At 46.6% G+C, this 23,370-nt stretch overlaps 1 protein-coding gene and 1 long non-coding RNA gene across 5 annotated transcripts in view; one reads left to right on the top strand and one right to left on the bottom strand.

Annotated features, from left to right (window-relative positions):
* Positions 1–5,850, bottom strand: part of HRAS (HRas proto-oncogene, GTPase) — a 35,701-nt gene extending 29,851 nt beyond the window's left edge. Inside the window, exon 1 of one of the 3 annotated variants that reach the window (XM_084521149.1) lies at positions 5,502–5,850. The gene's annotated coding sequence lies outside the window, so the exon portion shown is untranslated. Of the gene's footprint in view, positions 1–2,023; positions 2,093–5,501 lie in introns of those variants that run through there. The other 2 variants (XM_084521148.1, XM_084521150.1) reach the window with 2 other exon arrangements.
* Positions 5,851–6,109: 259 nt separating this feature from the next.
* Positions 6,110–21,954, top strand: LOC311437635. 2 transcript variants are annotated; one of them, XR_014693600.1, is made up of 3 exons: positions 6,110–7,811; positions 17,223–17,384; positions 21,577–21,954. It is a non-coding gene; the product is annotated as an uncharacterized lncRNA (long non-coding RNA). The 2 variants fall into 2 exon arrangements; XR_014693601.1 differs by lacking the exons at positions 17,223–17,384; positions 21,577–21,954 and adding an exon at positions 9,625–10,635 and having other exon boundaries at positions 6,110–7,392; positions 7,733–7,811.
* Positions 21,955–23,370: the final 1,416 nt, after the last annotated feature.

Below are 23,370 nucleotides of genomic sequence, written 5' to 3'. Positions count from 1 at the left end.
GCAGAACTGACACAGCACCAGGCAACACGTTTGCATTGACCTTGCCAACGGGGTCTGCCTGCTGCAAAGCAGAGCCTGTCTGTCCACGGCAGGAGCCCAGCAGTACCTGCAATGAGCTACCTGGTCAGATACGGATGCAAGGGGAGACCAGAGAAAAGTCAGTTACAGAATTAGCACACACCTAAGCTGGAGTCTGTCTCGCTTGCCTCCAAGCGACTGATGTTTTACCTATTTACACTGAAAAGGTTGTCTTCTCAAGCCCACCCTTCTTTTTCTAGAAGATGAATTCTAGCGCCTTGTGTAACACCAAGCGCTCTGACCTCTCTTTCTTGCTCTAACAAAGCCAGACAGAGAAAGAGCACACATGCTACTGTCACTGCAGAAATACACGAGCCAGTGCCACACCAGGAGGCTGCTGCAGCAGCTAGCTGGGTAATGAAAAGGACAAGCGACTAAATAAATCACTTGCAGCCTAATTTCATATGTTCAGACCTATTTTATACACACTCCTCTTTGGTTCAGAGAAGACTGTGAATGGAGCTGGATGCAAACCACAGAAGGGCTGAAGATGGTGCGAAGGAGGCATCAGAGCAGACCGGGCACTGGAGCAAGCCCTGACTGCCTGACACTCCAGCTGATGAACCGAGTTCGCTTCTCAACGAGCCTCCCAGCAAGATCCCGACTCGCTTCAGGCCTAAGTGCTTGCAGTGAGACTCTCCTTAGAAGACTCTTCACTGGAGCCTGCTTTTCTCAGGGAGACCCTTGGCTGGCCACATTCCGATTCAGCCTGGACTGGCAGGAAAGCTCTCGGCCCACGTCATGCAGCAGGCTTGGGGATGCCTTCTTCCACAGATCTCTTCTTTCACTCCTCGCCTCTCCTCCTACAGGGCTGTGTTGAAGAACAGCTCAAGGGAAAGCAGGAGAAGTGCCCAACCCCATCGTGCACAGGGGCTCCTCTCATTTCACTCCTGCTCCCTGACTTTTTAGATCTGACTCACCGCCTTCTCCCACTGCCAGAGCATCCTCCTCTTCGTTTCACAGGTCACAGCTCCTCCCCAGTGTCTGCTGCTCTCCAAGGATGCTAAACAAGCAGATGATGTACAGGCATCTTCCCCGAGAACTGTAGCTGTGGCAATGTCTCTTTTTTGCATTTGTCAAGTTACCGCTCCCACACGCATCTAAATTCAGCTCCATCAGCTCCTGAATTTAACTTAAATGTGAGCAGCCTGATTTGTAATGGGCTTAGCTATGCAAAAGGAAAAACCCACTTACAGATGTGCCCGGCACTGTGTTATGCAAGTACCTACCCTCTTGCTGCCTCTGCCTTACCAGAGCACCCTCAGACAGGACATCCCCCTTTTTTAGGGGACATTCTGCACTGAGCCACCCAGCACCCTGCTAGGCATCACTCCCAACAAAGCAGAGGGTCCAGGGAGAGACAGCAACAAGCTCAGCCAAGAGCAACGAGTGAGCCAGGGCTCCTGGGTCCTCAGCCTTGTGCTTTACCCACCGAGCCCTCTGTCAGCACTGGCTCTGGCGAGATGGATGGCATTCAGGGATCGCACTTCACCGTCAGACAGACGCCACGGGCAGGTCGTGCATTAAGGTGGGGGTATCGCAGCCAGCATGGAAAGAGCATTCTCTCTGACGGGAGACAGACCATCCTACTAAAATTTAAAGCTAGATTCCGGCTGCAAGGAGTTGGTGATTCCAGTTTTGCTTTGCCTGAACGAGTCATTAATCAGCACTGGTTTTCATGAGACCAAGAAACAGGCGGCAAGGACAGGGAATCGAACAGATAATCACAAAGCATTTTCCTTTGGATAGCTATCATGCTAAACTAACATCACCAGCTTTCTTCTCTCCCCACAGCAAATCAACTGCACAGGAGCACTCCTCCTGGCCTCCTCCTCCCCGGTCAGTCGTGCTTTGTAACTGCAGGCTGCCCGGGCTGCTCCCTGCACAGCGTACTCGAGTGTTATCCAGGGCACTGCACACAACCCAGAGGCACGGCGTAACTCACCTCCAGCAGAGACCTTTCCTCCTGGAACGAGAGGGCGTCATCGCACAGCTCCTAGCACCGAAGCAGGGAACTGTGACATCCGTGCCTTAGCTCATTCGCTGCAGCACCACCACTGCAATCATCAGTGGAGACAAATCACTCGCTCTGAACGCTTCCATCACTTGCCTCTAGACTGTCTGAGCTTTGCTGCCAAGGCAAGACAAATTTCCTCCCCTGAAATGCATCGCTTTCTATTCCTCACATTGTTTTCAAGAATATTCTCTGTAGATTTCATCCAAAAAAAAAAAAAAAAAAAAAGTATTATCCATAACAGCATGCTCTTTTTTAGGACACTTTAATCTTTTAATACTGGATCTGCTAAGGTGAATATTCTGCTTGGTCAGGCACAATAACCTGCTCGCCTCCTGCCACTAAACCAACCAACCTGACACCCAGGCTCTGAAAAGTAACAGTAAGGGAGAAAACTTCCAGTGCCCTAATAAATCCTCCTGCCCTACTGAAAGACACCTCCCGGATGTAACCTCGGAGGGCAGGAAAGGGAGGAACGACGATGCCGAGAGCAGGGAACCAGGAGGTCCAGGAGGGGTGATGGGGGTATATCAGGCAGCAGATGGAAACAGATTGCATAAGGATACAAAAACAAAGAAGAAAGTCTGCCATTTGGTCCTAGTCATTCTCTTAGGATACAAAGATATTGAGATATTTAGTCAAAATCGCTTCAAAAAAATAAAAAGGCATAGGGGAAAAATAAATGGCAAGAATGAGAGCTGGAAGAAAACTCCAGAATTGCAGAAACACCCTTCTCACAGCAGCCAGAAAGTCAGGGGAGAGCTAGAGGAGCATCACCACTGAGCAAACATCTTCATATTCCTACACAGACACTGCCTTTGGTTCAGCTGGCTAGGAGCGTTCAGTAAAAATCTCCACCAAGGTGGAAAAAAAGGGGAAGATGGTTAATTTAGACCAAACAAGCATGAAAAGAGAGGCAGAAGAAAGAATGAAAGAAAAACGATGACAGAGAAGTGAAAACACTACAGGGAAAGGAGAAAGGGGAAGGAAAAATGAAGTGAAACAAATACTGAGAACAGCTCAGGGAAAGAGAAACCACGAAGGAGTGGAGTGAAACTGGAAGGGAAAGATAAGAAGAGAAAGAGGAATGTGACACGGCAGAGCAGTTGACTTGCACTTAGCAAATAAATCATTGGTTTAATCTCATCTGTATTTGTCAAATAATTTATTTGATTAATACTCTTCCGTGGTCTTCAACCAGCTATAAAGGGGATCAAATACCGTTTCATAAATGTACTTGCTAGATTAATACAGGTAACACTGAGTATCTTCTACATTTTTATCTGCTGCCTATCAAGCTCTGGTTGTAAGCTTACACTTCAAAACTATTATGTAGAAAGCTGATAATAAATTACAATTAGATAAGCGTGCTCAGAGCACAACCATTTTGCTTTCCTAGGCTGCCAGAAGCAGTGGCACAGCGTGTCTGGGAAGATGGCAGGCGAGACGGGCCCTGGCTGGCACTCCTGCCTCTTCCCTTTTTCTGCAACCTTCCCCCCAAAATCACTCTGCACGGGGTAGTTTTTGTCTCTGTTTTCATTGTATGTAACATTCTCCCATATTCAACTTCAGAAAGCTCTTTTAAGTCAAGAACGTGAAGTTTTTGGTCTGGGTTACAAACACGGGGAGAACCGACCCCAAATTAGCAGGAGGGTGAATTTGGAGCGAGGGGTGTCAGTGTTGCACGGCTGCGTCTCGGGAAGCAAAGTTTAGAAAATTAGCTTTGCTTCTCCCAAAGGCAAGGCAAGTTGGAGGAAAGCGATGTAGAAAACGATGCACCAGTACCTCTCCTCACCCCCCCACCCTGGAGGCCACGGGATGCTGCTCCCACCACACGTTCACCACCTCCCGGAGCCGAGCAGCAGATTTACAAGAGAACCACCCCGAGGGTAGCTCCCCGGGGCTCTCCGCCAGGCAGAAAAGCGCCCCTCGGGTCTCAAGCCTTGTTTAAATATTGCCGCATAAGCGATACCCCCGAGCTGAGCTAATTATTGCTAATTACAGGATCGTTCGAATGTAAACATAGAAGGTAGGACCGTGCACGCTTCGCCGCTCGTTTGTTCGCCGAGACTAAAAGGTGGCGTGCTGACAGCTCCCACCCCAGCCCGCTCCTTCGCGGGGAAAACAGCCGTCAGTCTCCAGGCCCACCGAGGAGACCGAGCAGGGAATTCAATCAGCATCAGCCGCCCTGGTGCTGAAATGAAGCAGCTCGCGTGTTATTAATCACGCTGGGAAGGCGCTGGAGGAGCGGAAAGAAAGGAGTGGCGAGGCTGGGTGCACAGAGGGGGGACACACACGGACTCTGTTACAAACACCTGGGAAAATCGTGCAAGGCCCCGGCAGTAAAAGCAAAATACTCGGGAGCTCTGCGAGGACAGAGAGGGCAGCAGCTCTGACCAGGGAAAACCAGCGCCCACCAGCCTTACAACTGATGCTCTGGTCTCCGAGGCAGGCAATTCCTCAGCGATTTTGGGTCAGACTTTGCAGAAGAGCCTAACCCCCAGTAACTGCTCAGTTAAGGCAGCACGAAGCCCCGTGGGCTCTCTGCTGCTCAGTCCCTCCTCCAAGGTGCACGACCCAGCGATGCCACCCAAGCAGGGCTAAGTCACAACAAAGCCACCCGGGGTTTGTACCCGGCCTGCACCTTACAGGGCTGCCCGGGAGCAACTCTGTGCACCGCAGGCTGACGAGACACCACTCAGGCCATTTAAGCAGAGCAGCTGTGCCTAACACACACCGACCTTCGAGCTGCTTTCAGCCTTTCTGCCATCACTCCTGAGTTCACCAGTCCTCTCCAATTGCTCGGCGGCTCTTTTGTCCATGGGCATGCCCCACAACACACATCCAGGAACCAGGTGGGCTGAGCTGCAGGGGTGCCCCCCTGCAGAGCCAGGTGTCCCTTGGATTAACGGAGGTGCCGGTGGCCCCATAGCACGGGGCACCTTGCCCCACGTACCTGCGCCCCCGCCACCTGCATGCGGCCCTATGGCATGGGGCAGCGCTCCGGGGGGTGCCCAGGGGGGGCGGCAGGGGGACAAGGGATGGGCAAGGGGGGACGAGGGATGGGGACAGGGGGCAGGCGAGGGGAAGGGGCACGGGCAGGGGGGGCTAGGGGCGGGCAAGGGGGTTCGGGGGCCGAGCCGTGCTGCTGTGGGGCCGCCCCCGGGGCTCGGCAGAGGGCGGGCAGGCAGCGGGGGGCTGCGGCTCGGTGCCCCCGCTCCCCCCGGGGCCGGGGACACCCCAAAACCCCCGACCAGCGGTACCGGGCGGGGGCGGCCGCCCCGCTAACAGGTGGCTGCGGCTGTGCCCGGCCGCTGGGCGCTGCCCACACCCCCTCCGGGTCCCTACCAACCCCCCCGGTCCCTGCCACCCCCCTCCCCTGTCCCTGTCCCCCTCCCCGGTCACTCACCGGCTCGCCCCCCCCTCCCCCGCGCCACGGAGGGATGCGCGGAGCGGAAGTTTGCGGCGGAATAACGACGGCTTTCTTCGCAAAACGCCCCGAGAGCCGAGCAAGCCGGGGCGGGGAGGAGGGGGGGGGGGGTGCCCTCAGCCGTGCGTCGGGCCGGCGGCGAGGTGAAGTTTCCACTTCACCTGGTGGAGGCGCCCCCGGTGCGCAGCGCCCCCCCCGCATTGGCACCGGGCGCCGGGGCGCTCCGCCGCCGCCGCCCGGACAATGCGCGGCCGGGCGGGGGGAGCCGAGCCCCGCCGAACCCAGCCGAACCCAGCCGAGCGGAGCCGAGCGCGGCCGAACCCTGCCGAACCCAGCCGAAGCGCGCCCCGGCACACGCCCAGCTCCCCCCCCCCGTCTCCCAACGCACACGCAAGTCCCGCCCAGCTGTCACTCACCGCCGCCCGACGCTTCTGATAGGTCCCCCCCGCCGCCACCGCCCTCCCCGTGGGCTGCGCCGCCTGTCAATCACGCGCCGCCGGCCCGCCCCCCCCCGCCGAGGACTGGGAGCGGGGCGGTGGCGCTGTGAGGCCGCCCTGAGGCGCGGCCCCGGGGCGGCGGGGGGGGAACCGCACACGACGCCCGCCGGCCCTCGTCAGGGCTCCGCCATCGCTCGGGGAAGGCTGCGGGTGCCCCCCCCGGCGCCCAGCGAAAGCCCCGGTGAGGGGCGAGTGCCCCACAGCCGTTGTTGCCCTTCCCTCGGCCTCGCCGCCCGCCGTCGGGTTTCCCCCGCAGGGCTTGGCCCCGGCGGTGGCGGTGCCGGGGGAGATGGGGCTCGGTCACGGGCAGCCGCCCTGCGGCCTGCCGGCACCCGGTGTGCTCGGGCAGCCCGCCCGGTGAGGGCTGGGGGAGCCGCCGGGCTGTTACCGGCCCCTAGGTGGTAGCCTGAAGGCTAAACCCCACACACAGGACGCTTAAATCGCTCCTGAACATGTCTAGGGAACACAGAGCTCCAAAATTGTCCAGGAGCCACATAGGCAGGTCATCAAAGCACAGGTAGATGAGCTGGTTCAGCACAAAGACAGCTGAGGTACACGCTAGGCAAACATAAAATACTCAGGTTTCATGTCTGCGTGTGGTAAGCGGCTTTGTCCGACCCTACCTTGGTCCCACAAGCAGCACGGTTAGATCTGAGCTTGTAAACCCGATGGGCACAGCTTCCTTCTGTGCACCCAGCTGTGCCAACACACCACTTGTGTCCTGTCCCAGCACACCTATATTATCTAACGTTTTTGTCAGACACTGCAGTTCCCCTTCTGCTGCGGAAAGTGAGCAGCAGATCGTAACACCTCGCAAGCCGGGAGCATGCAGAAGGATCAAGCTTTGAGGCAGGACAGTGTGATATGCCTGCATGAAGCCTGTGTTCTAGCGCTGGAAAAACACCGCTCGCTCTGATGTAATTTTCAACCACATCACCACAATTTATTGTTTCCATTAGAAAGGTATCTAGTAATCTGAAAATTGATCTAGAAACCATTGTTCTAGATACTACAGTTGACACACAATAAAAAGAAAGCTCGTGCCCTGCAGAGCTCATAGCTGGAATAGATTAAGCAAGTTCTGAGGACACCCGTCGAGAAGCCGTGCAGGTTTTTTCAGGTCTCGTAGCCATGTGTTGCACCAGCACAAGCAAACCTGCCAGAGCACTTTCTAAAAGCCAGAACGCAAACAGACGGGTCCAAACGAACAGGGCGAAGCTTTGACTTACTTTGAGAGTTGTTTGCTTGCTCCTAACAAGCCCTCCCGGTTCTGAACGACCTCTCGCTTCTCCACAAAAGCAAGGACCGCAGCTCGCAGGAACACGGCATCTCTCCCGAGCAAGCCAACGGCAGGAGCAGCAGCGAACACAAAGGTGATGGGTTTCTCCACAGGCAGCCACACGTACGCACAGCGCACCGCCTCTCCGCCCTGCCTGTCTCGTCTTGTCTCACCACTTTCTGGTGAGCAGGCAGGGTACTGGGGCGTGCAGAAATCTTGCCTTTTGAAGCACCCTGAAAGCAGGGTTGTATTTTTCAGTACCTAGGTGGCCCAGAAGAACTGATCGGGGAGCAAAAACCAAACAAGTAGTGTAATAGACACAGCTATGGGTGAACTTCAGTTTCACGCCTCTTGGGCTTCTCAGTGACCTACAAGAACCGAGAAGCACCAGGAGACGGGACTGAAACTGCCTCTTGCTCATTCCTCAATGCCAGATCACATCAGGATGTAAGATACCTGAGGACTATTTTTTGTTGGCAGCCTGCTGGAAGACAGAGGCATAATCATCCATCGGTGAGTCATAACCACACAATCACATAGGGATGATGACATAAACTTGTGAAGACACAGAGCGTGATACAGCTTAAATATGTCTCCCTGCCCCCCGTTTTGTTGTTGTTCTTGTTGGTTTTGATAAAAAGGCAAAATACTGGGATAAGACCCTGAGTTGCTGCAAACCAACGCAGCTTTTGGCAAAGCCGACAGATTTACACTTGCTTAGGATATAGCCTGATCTACAGACAGAATCCTCTTTTTTTCCTTTGTGGCAAACTTCAAGGAGGACAAAGAGAAATATGCACCTCTCTAGAAATCCTGCAGAGATACAAACCACTGCAAGCCTTGCTTGACAGGAAAGGAAGGCTAGTCTAATACTGGGCCTACTGACACAGTGCGATAAAAAGGAGATGGGGAGAATCTCACAAGAGCCTTACTGCCACAGAAATACTGTCAAAACAGAATCTGCAGTGAGGTTGAAAAGCTGCTCTGTCATTCTGATGCCTTCATTTTTTCATGATCATCTTCACCAAACTGTATATAGCATGCAAGCGGGAGGCCTTATCTCATAGCCTTGCTTCTCCCATCAATATTAGTATGACTTGTTAAAACAGCAGTCTAAATTCAGTCCTGGAAACATACATCACTGATTTTTGTAAGTGCTATGACCCCCAAAATAATCGTAATTCCCTCTTTAACCTCTGCAAGAAGAGACTTAGCATGACATGCAAACGTACAAACACAAGTTTGTGACAGACAAACTTAGGCCGCAAGCTTCCATAATAACTGAGCTTGCACATCAGCTATAGGTCAAGGCTATCCCCCAAAATTTTGGGATGTTAATCTATTTTACGGATTTTTCTACTAGAAACACCCAGGTAATTGCCAAGTTGAACTAACCTCTCTTTTGCCCTAAAAAAAAAAAAAAAAAAAAAAAAAAAACAGTTGTTTTGCTGTTTTTGTTTGTTTGTTTGTTTGTTTGTTTTAGCTTCACAAGGATATTTGTTTAAATATATCCAGATTTTGCTCTCAGCTCTACCATTTTTCACCAAGAAAAACTGAAGGGTATATCAATTCTCAGCAGGCACAGAGGGTAGATGAGTGGTGTCAAGTTGCTTTTGTTGTTCTCCTGTGTCTTCTGTCACTTTGCCATATCCACATTTTCACCTAGCTGTGTTCTAATTATGCAGACTACTTCCTGGTTCTTTCTGTAGCTTTTGAGCTCTGGCTACATTCAGGTAGTCTATTTTCCTGGATGCATATTTTCTTCTGTGTAATTGAAACTTTCTTGAAGTGTTTGCAAGGAAGACTATAGCATTCTGCTCTCCTTCTCATTGTCTGAGAGCGTACTGAGAAAAACAGAGGATCTGGTGAACTCTGCTTTCCCACAGCACCATACTCTTCATGATTTTTTAATTTATTCCTTCTGCAGCTACACCAGACTCAATACACCTGCAAGTACTTTTCCTGTACTAGGATGTTTTCCTTGCTCATCTCTCCCTGAGCATAGGGGATGAGTAATGGCATGGCAGAAAGCAAACTGATACATGAGAGAGTTTTAAAACTTTAAGTTTTCTAGGGAATGCAAATTGTTTCCTTTTCATATCTGACAATGCAACACAAGTAACTTGTCATGGCAACCGATTTATGAAACAAACAAACAAACAAAAAAAAGATCATTACAAGGTGGTTTGTTGCTATAGCAAGGGAAGAAGCTGAGACCTTATCCTGTCTGTTCACTGGTGAGCTGCACATCATCTAGGTAACAGAACTTGTCAGTAGAAGTTTATACTGTAAACTTATTTATATAACCTTATGTTATATGTGGCAGCACCTCTGTCAGCCTCCCTGATACTTGGACCAAAACCGAAGTGCAGTCAGAAGGAAAGAAGGAAGTGTTCAAAAGAATTGAAACAAAGCTGGATTCTCAGAAACACAAGGCCTATTCCATTTCCGCAGCAAGTGATGCAACTCTGCAGATGCCAGTAAGGGATGAACCTATTTCTACTGAAATTAATTTGGCTTCAATTCTTTGGCAGTTGCCATTCTTTTCCCAATTGCTTTTAAGGGGAAAACTCTTCTCTGCAGATCTGGGAGTATTCTGGAGTTACCTGGGACAGAGGATGGAATAGGCTCCCAGTCCATGTTCAAACCCACTCTCTTTAAAGGGATGCTTCAGGGAAGGGCAGACCGCTCTGTATGTGCAGGTGTTCATAGAAGCCAGTGGAGCTACCCTGCACTTAAGGTAGGCTCATTTGTAAACCTCGAGTAGGTCTAGAACACACACAAAAAAGTTTGCTTTATGCCTGAGCTGGAAAGGATGCCTTCTGGGGGATAGCCTTGAAAAATGAAAGAAAACCTGAAAGTTTCTTAATCCCTAGGCTACTGATATGAGCTACAAGCAACACAGCTCCAACCGAGTGATAGAATAAAGCATATGCTCTCCCTTTCTATTTTAAAAACACTCTCTCGCAGTTAAAGTTTAGCCTGTTGATGTAGTAGTAAAGTGGTCCAGCATGAGAAATGGCAGCCAGCCTTCTGAGCTGCCTGGGGACTTAAAGATAAAACTGTTGTAACTCCCGGACAATCCTTGTCTTAACTTCCTGATGAGGTTGTGGAGAAAATACTGCTGGATCACAAGCCCCAACAATAGCACGACTTGGAAAGCAGCCTTTGAGAGAAGTGCTTAATGTATCAGATAAATCTATATGGGGATGCAAGGCTATAGCTTACTCCTGACAATGAATTGTTGTGCTGTGAATGACTGGCTATAAAAACACTATGGGGAAAATCTGAGTCTTCTGCAGCACAAAGAAACCAGGAGGTAAATGAAAGTCATTAATTACAGAAGAAAATGCATGCTAAAACTATTCAACGCTATAATTTAACACAGTGTTCTAGAGAATGGAAGAAGTCTGTCATCTAATCCTTACTGCAGATTGCACCAAAAGATACCACAAGTGTGAACTTCTGCCATCGTCCCAAGGGGCTGGGACGCACAGAGACACCTGAAACTTGGAAGCAGAAGTCCAGCTGAGATACAAGACAGAGGAAGAAAGAAGACCAGTGAGTCCTGGTTTCTTTTTTTTTTTTTTTTTTTTTTTTTTTTTAAGACAGATACTGAGCAGAACTAGACAGATTTCCTGTACTAATTAATTAACAAAACCAAACTCTGAACTAATTAATCAACCCAAATCAGTTAGCAAAACCTTCCTCGCATACCATCTCCAAAAACATTGCATTGCTTCAGATGACCCAACCGGTGGCTGGGCCTACTGTATTTTTAATCCTAACAATAACAGCATTAAGGTTGGATTTAATTCTACTAAATAAAGTACTCAAGCTTCTTTTAATCAAACCATTTGAAACATTGCAGAAGATTCTGGGTGGACAGAGCAAAATCATTGATTTCAGAGAGTAATCTAATCCATGTCACAAACTTTCTCATCATGGATTTTCTTTTTGAAATAAACAAAGAATTCAGGCAGTGTCTTGCCGGGTACTCCCAAGGACCCAAGCTCCCCCAGAGAAAGAGAAAGATTCCTATTGACTAAATGGATTTTGCTACCAGTCGGATTTGATCAATTATAAACTGAAAATAGAAACTCACAGACATGAGATGCTCTAGAATCGCAGAAGGAAAAGGCTTTGTAGTCAGAGCTTGGACATGGAAGGTGTGTTCCACAGTTTAAGAATACAAACAACTGCTGATTCCTTTTTTCTATTTAAAACAAACAAACAAAAATACACAAAAATGGACATCATTCAAAGACTGGTCACTTTTAATGGGCCAGTCTCCTTGTAGAGACACTGTAGGAATGAACAATTGTATCTCCCTACGCATGACAGGTAGTAGTTATTAATGTGAAACCCTCACCTGGGAGGATGGTGGTGTGTCTAGACATCAAATTATGCTGGCGATGGAGAGAGATGAGTTGTAAATCATATCCATATAGGTCAGAGGCTGTATTTAGAAGTAGTGGTGCTCTCTACCAGTTGCAGCCTGATGCGAAGCACACTGCCCTCTACAGAAAGCGTCCCATTTGTTCCTGTGGGTGCTTAAGTCCCTAGCAAATGTTGATTTTTTGACTTTTTTGCATGGGTTATAGCTGATTGTACAATGAGTTGAGAGCCTGAGTTACTTAGAAATGACACAGATTCCTCTATGAGATGTCCCTGCCTGACCAAGAGGGACCAGGGCTGATACGTGTCCTGTGTCCACTTCCACGCAACCCCAGGCCTCTCTGCCAAGACTGCCAGGGTAGATCAGCAAAGGTCAAATAGGGTACGAGGTCTGCTAATGGAGAAATCTGCAAGTTAGGAGCCATGCTGACTTTCCTGGCAGCGGTTTGCTGGCACGTGTGCAAGAGCTTTTGTTAGCTGTCAGCATGAGTTGAATGTCAATCATTCTCTTGGAGCCTGATCCTCAGATCACTGTACTCTGAGGGAGGTTTTTGCCCTCATCTTCACGCAGCAGCAGCTCAGGTCTCTGGAAACAGAAAACCCTACTTCTTTTTTTTTCTTTTTCTTTTTCTTTTTCTTTTTCTTTTTCTTTTTCTTTTTCTTTTTCTTTTTCTTTTTCTTTTTCTTTTTCTTTTTCTTTTTCTTTTTCTTTTTCTTTTTCTTTTTCTTTTTCTTTTTCTTTTTCTTTTTTTCTTTTCTTTTTTTTTTTTTTTCCTTCTTTCTAACAAGCCCTTGCAATACTTGTGATTTTCATTTTCAGACCCTATGGAGATGTTTGAACACTGGCACACCAGCAGTTTCTTTATGGGACAGTTCGAATCACTTCCCATGCTCTGGGTCATCTATGTCACTTTTGCTGGCAGGAGCCAGATTTCCAGGCGTGGAAACCAGATGAGTTGCTAAGGGATGTCTTGCTCTCTCTGTCATTTCTGTATTCACTGATGTGCAACAGATTTATCTTTGTGTAGTTTGTCTGCTTCTCTGTAGCAGATGACTTTGTACTTAAGTCTGAGAGACCATCCCACATGCACTACTGGACAAGACATTCTCATTCTTTTTGAAAAAATCTTCTTGCTCCTTTGTCAACTAATGCTGATTTCCCTTCAGTGTTGGGGAACAATTGTTAATTACATCTGTTTCTCACAGAAATTTCAAAGCAATGTTGCGCAGCATGATTCGAGTATGCACACATGGTAAAAATAGAAAGAATTAAAGACATTTGTGTTTATCCTGTTAAACTACTGGTTTCTTTCCCTTTGATTGCTTTTTAATGTGCTGGCTGCACATTGTCTCTATCCCTGCCACGCATCCTTCCTTCACATCATGAGAGTCAAGCTGCTGACACTTTTCTGTCACATCTTCCATTAAAGTTTGTTTTTCCTTCCATAAGGATCCTTCCATAAGGATCCCCGAACCTCTGTGCCCACCATTTCCATCTGCCCCTTCATCCTCTTCAGTGATTACCTAAAATCTGCACTGGCCTCAGCCTCCACCTTACTTACAGCAAAGGCAGACTTTCCTGCAGTGCAGCCACTTGCCACCACAGCTAGAGAACCCGCGTTATACTGCTCCCTGTGAGCTAAACGTTTTTGAAGTCAGACCTCCTGTAAGATTCCTAAGTCAAGATGTCCTAATCAGCGTGTAGTGCATTTCTTCTTTGGCCTCAGACTCTTGGCATTGCCCTTCCTACTTCCAGTCAATGTACTTAAGTTGGGAAAATAGTGAGACTGATGTACTGTAACACCAATTAGAAATGTGCGAATCCAAGTGATTGACTGAATTTTAGCCATTGACTACGAAAACATGAGTAAGCTAACATTAATCTACAGATGTTGTATTAACACTGAGGGATTTCCCAGCCCTCATTAGCAATACACTTTGATAAGGATAGAAAGCGTTAGCTATATTTTCCTTTCAGTAAGCTGTTTAATCATCAGAGCTTACTGGCATTGGGATTTGGGAGACTTACACGATCACAAAGTGAATTAAGAGTAATGCAATACTCTCTCTCTGGCTTCCCTGTGATATCGCACGGAGGAAGCAATGGATTCAGGTCTGCCCTGTTCCCAAATTTAAGGGCACTGGAACATTTCAGGCACCACGTGGGGGGTGAGAACTAAGTGGGAAGGTGCTGCCTCCTTAGTCAAGACCTCCCTCATTTCTAGGAGCATTCTTATAACAGCTGTCCTGCAGTGATCAGCACGTGCCGGTGAACTTGTTACGGCATGGTGAGCAGCACATTCTTGTTGATCATTAAGGTCTGATCCAAAGCTTACTGCAGGCTATGGGGAAGATTCTTTAGTGGCCTTTGGACTACTCTGTGGACACAGAAACACAACAACTGGTAGGTGCATGGGGGAGATCACCCTATATTACCGCTGCATTTCACCCAAAAAAGATGGCAAAAGAGATTCTACATCCCAAACCTGTATGTCCCAGAACAGTAAAATCAACATAAATCCTACCTAACAAGTAATTCAAAAGCACTTTCTCCCCTTGTTTCTGACTTATCTGCACCCCAGCCGTTTTGAGGATCTGGGGTAATGAGAGCAGAACAGCGCTCTTTCTGTGGCCATCACGTGCTCACGGGGCTGCCAGCCTGCCCTAGCCCTGTTTTCCAGTCGCTCTTTTAAAGTGCTCTCTATCACTGAGCAGCTCTCATTTAAAGTTCTCAGACATGAAGTAATCCTTCTAGCATTTCTAGAGAAAAGCTGACAACCATTAAACCTGTTTTACAGGTGGGCAGGCTGAGCTCCAGGCTGCCAGAGATCACAGAACATATTTAGGGCCAAACTGCCCGGGCTGACACGTTCCCCCTGCAGGGGTGACCACCTAGGAGGAATATTAACCCGCTGAGTTAGAGCAGATGAGTGCCCAGGCAGAGGGGAGGGCTGGCCACACAGCCTGCTGTGACTCTGTTTATATACCTACGTATACACATGACTACAGAGTAAATAAACCTAGCTGGCCTTGTGGCTTCCATCCAGGAGTCCCTCGAATGAAGACTCAGTGTACAGTAAACCAAAACACAGCGCTCTGCCCTTTATGCTGAGCCATCAGGCAGGTGGAAATGGAAAGCTGTGCCCGCCTGCTTATTCCCGAGTCACCTTCTTCAGCATTTGTTATTGCCCAGTGTGTTAGCGTGCTGCTCGCTGGAAAATAAATGACTTAATTCACTGCAGCAGTGAGGACACTATTAAAAATTAACCCTGGCAAATGGTCCTGCATATTTTTCAGGCAGAGCCAGACAAGGGGGAAGAGGAGAGGAGTGCTGTTGAAATCTGATTTGCAGAAAAGGCAAGTGTTGAGTTTTTATTAATATGGATAGTTCAGGCTTCGCTTTAATAAGTGCAGTTGTTGGCAACTGATGATCAAAATTCAGGGAGTTTAAGGCACTTTGTAAAGTTAAAAGCAGTCCAAACAGAGAAGACCCACTAGGCATATTGCAGGGAAGGTCAAAGAGTGGGTGGGATTAACATGGTTACTTTTTTGATGTGTAATATATTACCTGCTTACAGAAATAAATGAATTTATCACATGGATGTTATCACTACCTATAAGAAATGTGGTCCATAAATGAAAACTCTTCAGTTTTGGTTTACGAATGGCACCTTTTTCTCACGGCATCATACCAATAATCATATCCTATCTATAGCAGCATGCAGAGTATATTTACAGAAATTAAGGGTTTGCATTAAAAATCTGAGGGAATAGATCAGCTGTCAGACAGATCCCTCATTTTCTTGGCTTCGCCTGCCCCCAGCACCCACACGGTATCCATCAAATTGTCTCAAGACAAACCCTTACAGACCGCATTTTAAGCAAACGGAGGGCTTGGGCAGGGTGCCAGGCTTGGAGAGCAGAGAGCTTTCTGTCTGTGCTGACGGTGGGTGCCTTCCCACTCCCTGCTGTCTGCATGCTGCAACCCAGCGCAGGGGAGCTCAGCTTTAGGCTCAGCAAAAAATCACTTGGTGCTCCTTACTCTCCTTGTGTCAGTCAAAGAAAAGGATTCGCTCTGCAGCCTGCTGCTGTTAGTGATCCAGACGATGACACAGGAATGGCACCTCGTTGTGAGAGCAGGAAAACAAACTCCAGCTGTGTCAGTAAACCTCATTCATCTGGCTTTGGTGTAGCAGCAATCAGCACGCTCCATCCCAAGCCTATTGCTCCTTGGGGCCGCCCCAGACCCTTGAACAGCTCCATCCGTAGATGGGGTGGTATCTGTAGACAGTCTGGAGGGTAACATACGCTGCTGTGCCAGGTGCAGTGACTGTGCAAGCAGATCTGCCCGCTGGCTGCCACGCTTCTCCCAGAAGCATCTCATAGCTGTTGATTTCACACGCTGTTCTGCGATCTAAGGGCCAAGCTGGGGTCTGCGTGTTTCTACCGAGTCACCCGCCTGTGTCCATGTGGCAGAAGTATTTCAAAATGTCAGGCTTAAGCAGATACTGTGTTCCAGCAGGGAAGATGATATAAAGCTCCTGCATAAACAATGTTAAGAGTTTCCTGGTTGAAAGGTACTCAGCTCTTGCTATGCCCAAGCTGGAGACTTCTCCTACTCCAAGATCTTTCCTTATCTGTGGCATTTCAATGGTCATGGTTGAAATATTCTCCAGATTAATTCCTGCTTTTTACTTATTCTCTCTTCTTTATCTCTCAGACAGAGCTTTTTCATTAGCCCTTGTTCCTGTCTATCTTAGTCAGTCATCTGAGCCCCCAGGCACCAAATCCCGTTGACTCCATTGTCCGGCTCCAGGGAGGGGCCATTTCATCCATGGGGAGTGTTGTGGAATAAGCAGCCCTGGTCCTCTCTAGGCCAGGACCTGGCCATGCCCCACGCCACGCAGCAGGAAGGCTTCCAGCCTTATCAGCAGGGTAGGGTGGTCACAGGGACCTCTGTTTCTAAGCAGCAAAGATGTTTGCCTAACACAAAAAAAAACAGCATGTCAGAAAGTTGTGCTTGCAAGCACTAGGATACTCCCTGAATGTATTTCCTAGATAGCTGCTGTATAAATGATGAGGAAGTGATTCAAGCATACGATCACAAACAAGAAGGTGTGTTGTGTGATACAAGATTCCTGCCCTTGCTGGGAAGCTGACTCTGTGACAAACAGGATTTTTCACTGTATGCTTTATGATCCTTTTTTTATTGCACACAGTCGACAATCAATTTCACTGAACTCTTGATGCAGCCGAGCATGCTGCTGAAACAAGACACAATAGTTGTCTGGGAACACAACACTCCATAAATATGTTCTTCGTGGAGGTGGGAGTTTTGGAAAGCCCAATAGCTTTAAGTTAGTTTGGCATCTCTTTTTAGGCTAGGCAGTGGGTGTGATCTGAAACTTCCATTGATTTCTGTAGGTTTTGAACCACACCCATTCTTTGATTATTTGTTTGTTTGTTTACCTATTTATTTATTTATTTATTTATTTATTTCCCCCACCTTTATATTTCCTTCTCTAGGCTACAAAGGGCTGAACATGTTGTGAGATAGATATCTCAAAGCAGAAAAAGATGTCACATGCCAAACAGCTCCAAGTGTACTTCCAGCTACTCGATTCTCTGGAAAAGAAACTTGTGAACTGCACCTTCAGAATCTGCCTTCCACAAACCAGGACCTAGCTGGTAAGCACTGAGCACAGCTGACTGCTGCACACGTGTTTCCACTGACTTTGGGGGAAATGTATTCTTAACACCAGTTGAACTGGTACCCTGACCTGCTACTGCGGGGAGTAATCAACTGATAACTTTGAAATTAGCCAGCTGCCACTGTTTGGTACACAAGATTACTGTGAATGGTCTGTTAATGAATGTTCTAGGGATATTACATCCACCACATGGCATAGGGAGTGACTCTATAGGTTTGTGTGTGCTCAGAGGACAGGTTTGGGCAGTGGTGACATGTTAAGAGCTGTTACAGGGGTGAACACATTTCAGCCCCCTGCTCTGTAGTATTTTAGATGTGTCTGTCTACATTAGCCTGCACTACAAAATCACAGGAGCCAAACACTGTATGCAGATTAGTTGCTGCCAGAGAGGAACTGAATTCCAGTTACATGTTAAGCTCTTGTTTTGGTATAATGCTACCGAAAGGCATGAACTTCAGCTCATCTCAGAAGAAAACTTGAAATTAGTCAAGTCACAGCATATTAGAAGGGGTCAGGTACAAATCCAGCACTGTTTTGCCCCCTTTATGCTTTCCAAAAGTTCAGATCCAAATCAGAATGGAGGTTGTCAAAGGTCCATCTCCACTGCTAAGTCTTGAGCAAGTCTGGAAATGCAAAGTCTTTCCTCAGGAAGTGAGTAGAGATGAGACATGATATTGCAGGAGGGTCATGACCCCTACAGATAACAGTAATTTGCAGTCATGAGCTGCTTCCCATTCTGTATTTCTGTCTTCTGCTGGAGGGATTTGTGCAGCCACATACACAGCATTCAGCCTAGGCACTAATCCACACTGCAAAGGTTTACCTGAGGGTCTTTTTTGTGTTTCAAGAAGAGAAGATGCTGGGATGGAGTGTTTAGCCAGAAGAGTAATCACATAGTGATAAATTGCAGGGTTCACAGGTAGAGAGCTGCCCTGTAAGTATGGCTGGAGGCCCCCATAGCAGGCAACATGCCATGTCCAGTCGGGCCAGTGGGGCTGCTGACAGATCCAACCTTGAAAACAGACCGTCAGGTGAAGAGTTTGAGGTAGATGTGAGATTTGCACGGACTGAGACATGTTTTAGGGTTTTCAATCCTCTGAAATACCACCCGAGCAATTGTCCTGGTCTCACCCAATGTGCTGAGTTACTTAACAGAAATATATTTTACTGACAGCGCATCAAAAGTACAGGAGCATACCAATAGTCCATCTTCTCTCATCACTAATCCAACCTGGCTGCCGGAATAACAACGTACACAGTCCTTTTACTAAGCATGCATTATGCAAAATTAGAGCCAGGCCTATAAGGAGGGTATTTGGAATTCAGGCTTCTCCTGTAATTTTTACATCGAGGAAACATCCTTCCCTGTTTATGAGGATAGGATTCTTTCTACTAGCTAGCATTGACAAGGAAGTTACACAAGGCAGTGATCCAAATACAGATGAATCCCAAGGCTTTCCAAAAAGACTTTACATGAGAGAGGGAACCTCAGCCTCTTAAATTCTAGGGAAAAATCCGAGCATGAGATGGCGATGGGTTGCATCACTTCATTCCTGTGAAACTTTTGCTGGACTCACATCTAGGCTGTGTGCTAAAGAATAAGAAGCAGAAGCAGTTATGTAGGGTCAAGGGTTCCTTTGACATAGCAGATAAGAAGCTCAGCCATTTTTGGCTTTGTTCAACTCATTCACTGATGCTGAGCCAGAAGCAAGCACAAATCGTCTAGTGGACCATGGAGCTGAAATACCCCAGGGAGCACTGGGAACAGGCAAGTCACTTAAGACAAAAGAAGCACTTTGGCTCTTTGTTAGGACAGTGAGCTGTGTCCTCTCAGATATTGGTGCTGGGCCTGGGATTACATAGGTAGATACAGGGGGTTGTTCCAGCCCAAACAGCAGGAATGTCTGACCCCTCATCTACCTGCTGACTTCCTCCCTACATCACTGCAGACTGTGTCCCCAACACCTGACACCTTCCCTGTAGGACAGGGATTTGTGAAGGACTTTTGTCAGAGCTCTTGCCTTGGTGTGGCTTGCTGCGGTGCTTTTGGAGTGATGGCTGAAAGCCTTGGTGTACATGAGTTGCATGCAGAGTAAGCTTTGAACTGTACAAACTGCATGCAAACTAGTGGTGTAATTGCATGCAAACTGGTGCTTTGCACTGATTAATTTTTTTAAAAGGCCCAATTTCTCCACTGCTTCACACCATATGTTGTCACTTACACTGATGGGAAGTGAATATAAAGTGACACCTTTCTGATTTGGTAGCATTTTGTGGTGGCTTTGCATTGGCACAAAAGCAAGTACATGCTGCAAAGCTGCTGGTTCCCCTGCCTGAAGACAGCTAGATGAATTTCACAGCTAACGCCTGCCTGGAAAAACAGAACAGTAAACGCAGTGAGGTCACAAGTTTTCTTTGCACTGCAGAGAACAAGTGATGCTCCTGAAAAACTGGCAAAACAGTCCTTGACCTTAACTCTTTTCCAACATCAATTCATTTTTCTCCTAGTTTAATGTTGAAAACTAAGTTGTAACTCAATCATTGGCCATGGAATTCATTCCAGAAGAAATGCAAGGACCACCAACAATGTGGACCAGGTGTGAATTATAAATAGCATCAGCAAGAGGCCTTCTGTGTCCAGGGGCATTAATCCCACAGCCAGCACTATTTCTTTTATATTTTTCTTTTAAGCCTGTCATTTTTAAAGCCCTCTCAGCAAGACTATCTCTTGCTCCAGACTTGTTCAGCACCAAACACAGTGAAAACTGTAAACTAAATGAAATCCCTATGGTAGTCCTATAGTTGTAACAGTATTGGGTTTTGTAACTACCAATTCTTTTGTAAAAATGTTTGTTTGACAGCTGTGGGGCAGCTTTAGACTTGTCCTGTGCAGTGGGACAGGATGCCACATAGCCTGGAAGAGAAGATGTGTGCAATCAGCATCCTTGGGCTTCCCAAACACAGGAAGTGGTTTGACACAAAAGAAACTGAGAAAGGTAGATGGCCTTGAAGAGAAACGCAAAACAATAATTTTTATTTTGTACACAGACATTTCGAGTTACCATTGATTCATCTTGAGTCAAGAATGATAAATACCAAGGGAGTGCAAGCATGCTTTTCTGGCTCTCAGTATTTTTTCAGATTAGGAAAGTTTTTGTTTCTTTTCTGTGAAAGTGTGAAGGGAGAGAAATCTTACCTCTATTTATTTATTTATTTACAACTCTTAGTTTAAATTAGGCAGAATTAGGAGATGAACCCCTCTGGAATTAGGAAATTCTGACTTGGCGTGTTAATACAGTAACCTGTCTCACCTTTGCTACCTCATGTCTCTCATCCCGATCAGTCACCTCAACCACACATTAATGCTGCCACTTCTGGGCAGAGCCACTTTGTCGTGAGCCAAAATCTCTTTCTAAAACAATAACGCAAAGGAAGGAAAGAACCTTCTGGTATGGCATTTGCGCTGGATATTGCTTGAAAGTAAGTGGAATTCCACGGGATTTTTTCCCTCCCAGCATAACTGAATCTGCCTAGGGCTTAAACTAATGGGATACCCCTCCAAAACAAGCTGGTGGCACCACATTTGAAGCCTGTCAGAAGCTTACCTTTCCTCTATGAAGCTCTTCTCCATACAAAGGTCCTACTTGCTATTTTTATTGCCTTCTAGTATGCAAAAGACAAATCTAGAAGCTTTACCAACCCAAGGAGAGGGTTTATTTTCTTTACGGGGCATGCAGCAGTGGGAGGAGATGGGCTCTGTCACTCAAGACCTAGGTAAGGCCCTGGAGTGCTTGGTCAGCTTCAGTCCTCATGCTGCTTCTGGGTTACCTCCATAAAGTCAGTTGGTTTACTTCTTTACAGTAGCAAAGACAAATAAATTATGATTGCCAATGTTTCACTGTGAGATAAATATTCAAAAAGAATTTAGTTAAAATTTGTTTAGGTCTAGTTCAGCTTGAAAAGATACAGCTTTGTACAAAATGCCATATGTTGCCTGACGAAGCTTTCCTTTCAGATTGCACTTTATGAATTCACATAAGCCCGTGAAAAGGAGCAAAAACAAATGCCTGCATTCAGTGAGTCAGAGAAAATGTTTTTTAACTGGATCTTCTCATTGCCCTTTCTTTTCATGCCAGATGTAGTTACAGCAAAATAAATTCAATTCACAGGCTTCTATCGTCCTCTGGATCTTTGGATCAGTTCTTAGTCCCACCAAGGCTCATTCACTGCTTCTGATGACGTCCTGAACACCTGCTGGGATCAAAACTGTTCTTACATCATCTTCTGAACACAGTGACTTTAAGCACATGAAATCATGAGGTTAATACTATAATTGAGGTTTCAAACAAAGCTCTTTCTAGGGATCTGAGCTGAGGTTTTTCAAAAGGCCACGGTAATGCCAAGTTCTTAATCAATACAGGAATAACCAAAGGTAGTAAATGTTCTGCCATACAGCAACATGGGGGAATGGTCCAGAAGAATGGTCATCCAGTCTGAATGAGGGAGTCACAACCACAGTTTAAATTCCTCACAGATCAGTTCTAATTTTTGCCTTGTATAAAATGGTGGTGAATGTATCTGTTCTGAGTTATCTACTTGGAATAATAAACTTTTGGAGGAACCTCTTTTACCATACATTCTGTATTTTACCTCGTAGTGTTTGCTGTATTTTATTTTGTGTAGAGACTAAATAAGAAAAATTGGAAATCAAATCAGAACAGAGAAAGCCTGAAGATAATCTAAGTGCAGACTAACAACTAAATTTCTGTTCCTCTGCTTTCAATTGTAGTGTAGCACTCTGGCAGGGGTAGGATGGCTAATGAAAACTGAATACACAGAAATTGAAGTTATCCAGAGAGAATGCAAAATTTCAGGAGTTTAATACACTTTACCTGGCAAAAGAGTAATTTCTGCCTTGCTGTACTGAAAGAGCATCTTAAACAAAATTGTGATGATGCTACAGAGACTGAGGACTGCAAATGTGGTGCTGAAGATGCTGAGAGGCAAAGGAGAAGTGGTCTAGGTTAACACATACCTATCAGTCTGAATCCTAACAGTACATAAAACTTTAAAACAAATCTTAATTGAAAGCATAATTACCAGGGAAGATTACAGCTACCCTTTGTAAGAGGACTAATCTTCTAAATGAAGAGACTACTACAGATCTAGGTAGTTTGGGACTTCAGAATAGCCTTCAGTACTGTGCCCCAAAGGAAATGGGTTGTTTGCTAGAGAAGAATGTATTCTCACAAGACAAAAAGGTGTTTACAGAGCTGGCTAATAGGGAGAAAAGATTGTGCTGAAATGGGGAGTATCAGGCAGAAAATTTGTAGTGGAGGTTCTTACAGACAATACTCATCTTAATTTCTGTTACAGCCCTTTCAAAAAAAAAAAAAGCATGCTAATGACATTTGATAATGATTAAACAGCATGATCAGAGAAAGATGGGAAAAGGGGATGGGGTAATAAGAACAGAATAAAATGTAGTGATACAAAGTGTAGAGTCAGGTACTTGGAAAACCTTTGGTTGTAGTGGGGATTTCCACTCCCCTTGTCTTCACAGATAGGGAAGACAAAAAGAGGAACCTCATTTTAGTAGTCAATGATTATGAGCAACCAATTCAATATGACCTCAATAACCCATTCCCAGGATATACCAGACATGGTATTTCCAGTACAGAAAGGAGACTATTTATTCCACTGCATAAGACCTGGAGCAAATTACACTGTTCTGGTTACCCATCTTCAAGAAGAAAAGCTAGAAAAGAAAAACACAGATGATAAGAATTGTGAGCTTGCCTTTTATGATGGGAGATTTTGAGCTTGGCTTGTATGACTTAGCAAAATAAATGTCAAGATGAGATGAGAGTGGGCCCTATAAATATATCAGGAAAGCAAACATCAGAAAGGAGGAGTTATTTTTAGCTGAAAAATATTTTGGCAAAAGAACAAATAGGTATAAA

The sequence above is a fragment of the Aythya ferina genome (assembly GCF_964211825.1).
Source record: "Aythya ferina genome assembly, chromosome: 5".
Taxonomy (NCBI): domain Eukaryota; kingdom Metazoa; phylum Chordata; class Aves; order Anseriformes; family Anatidae; genus Aythya; species Aythya ferina.
This window is presented reverse-complemented; position numbering and strand designations above follow the sequence as displayed.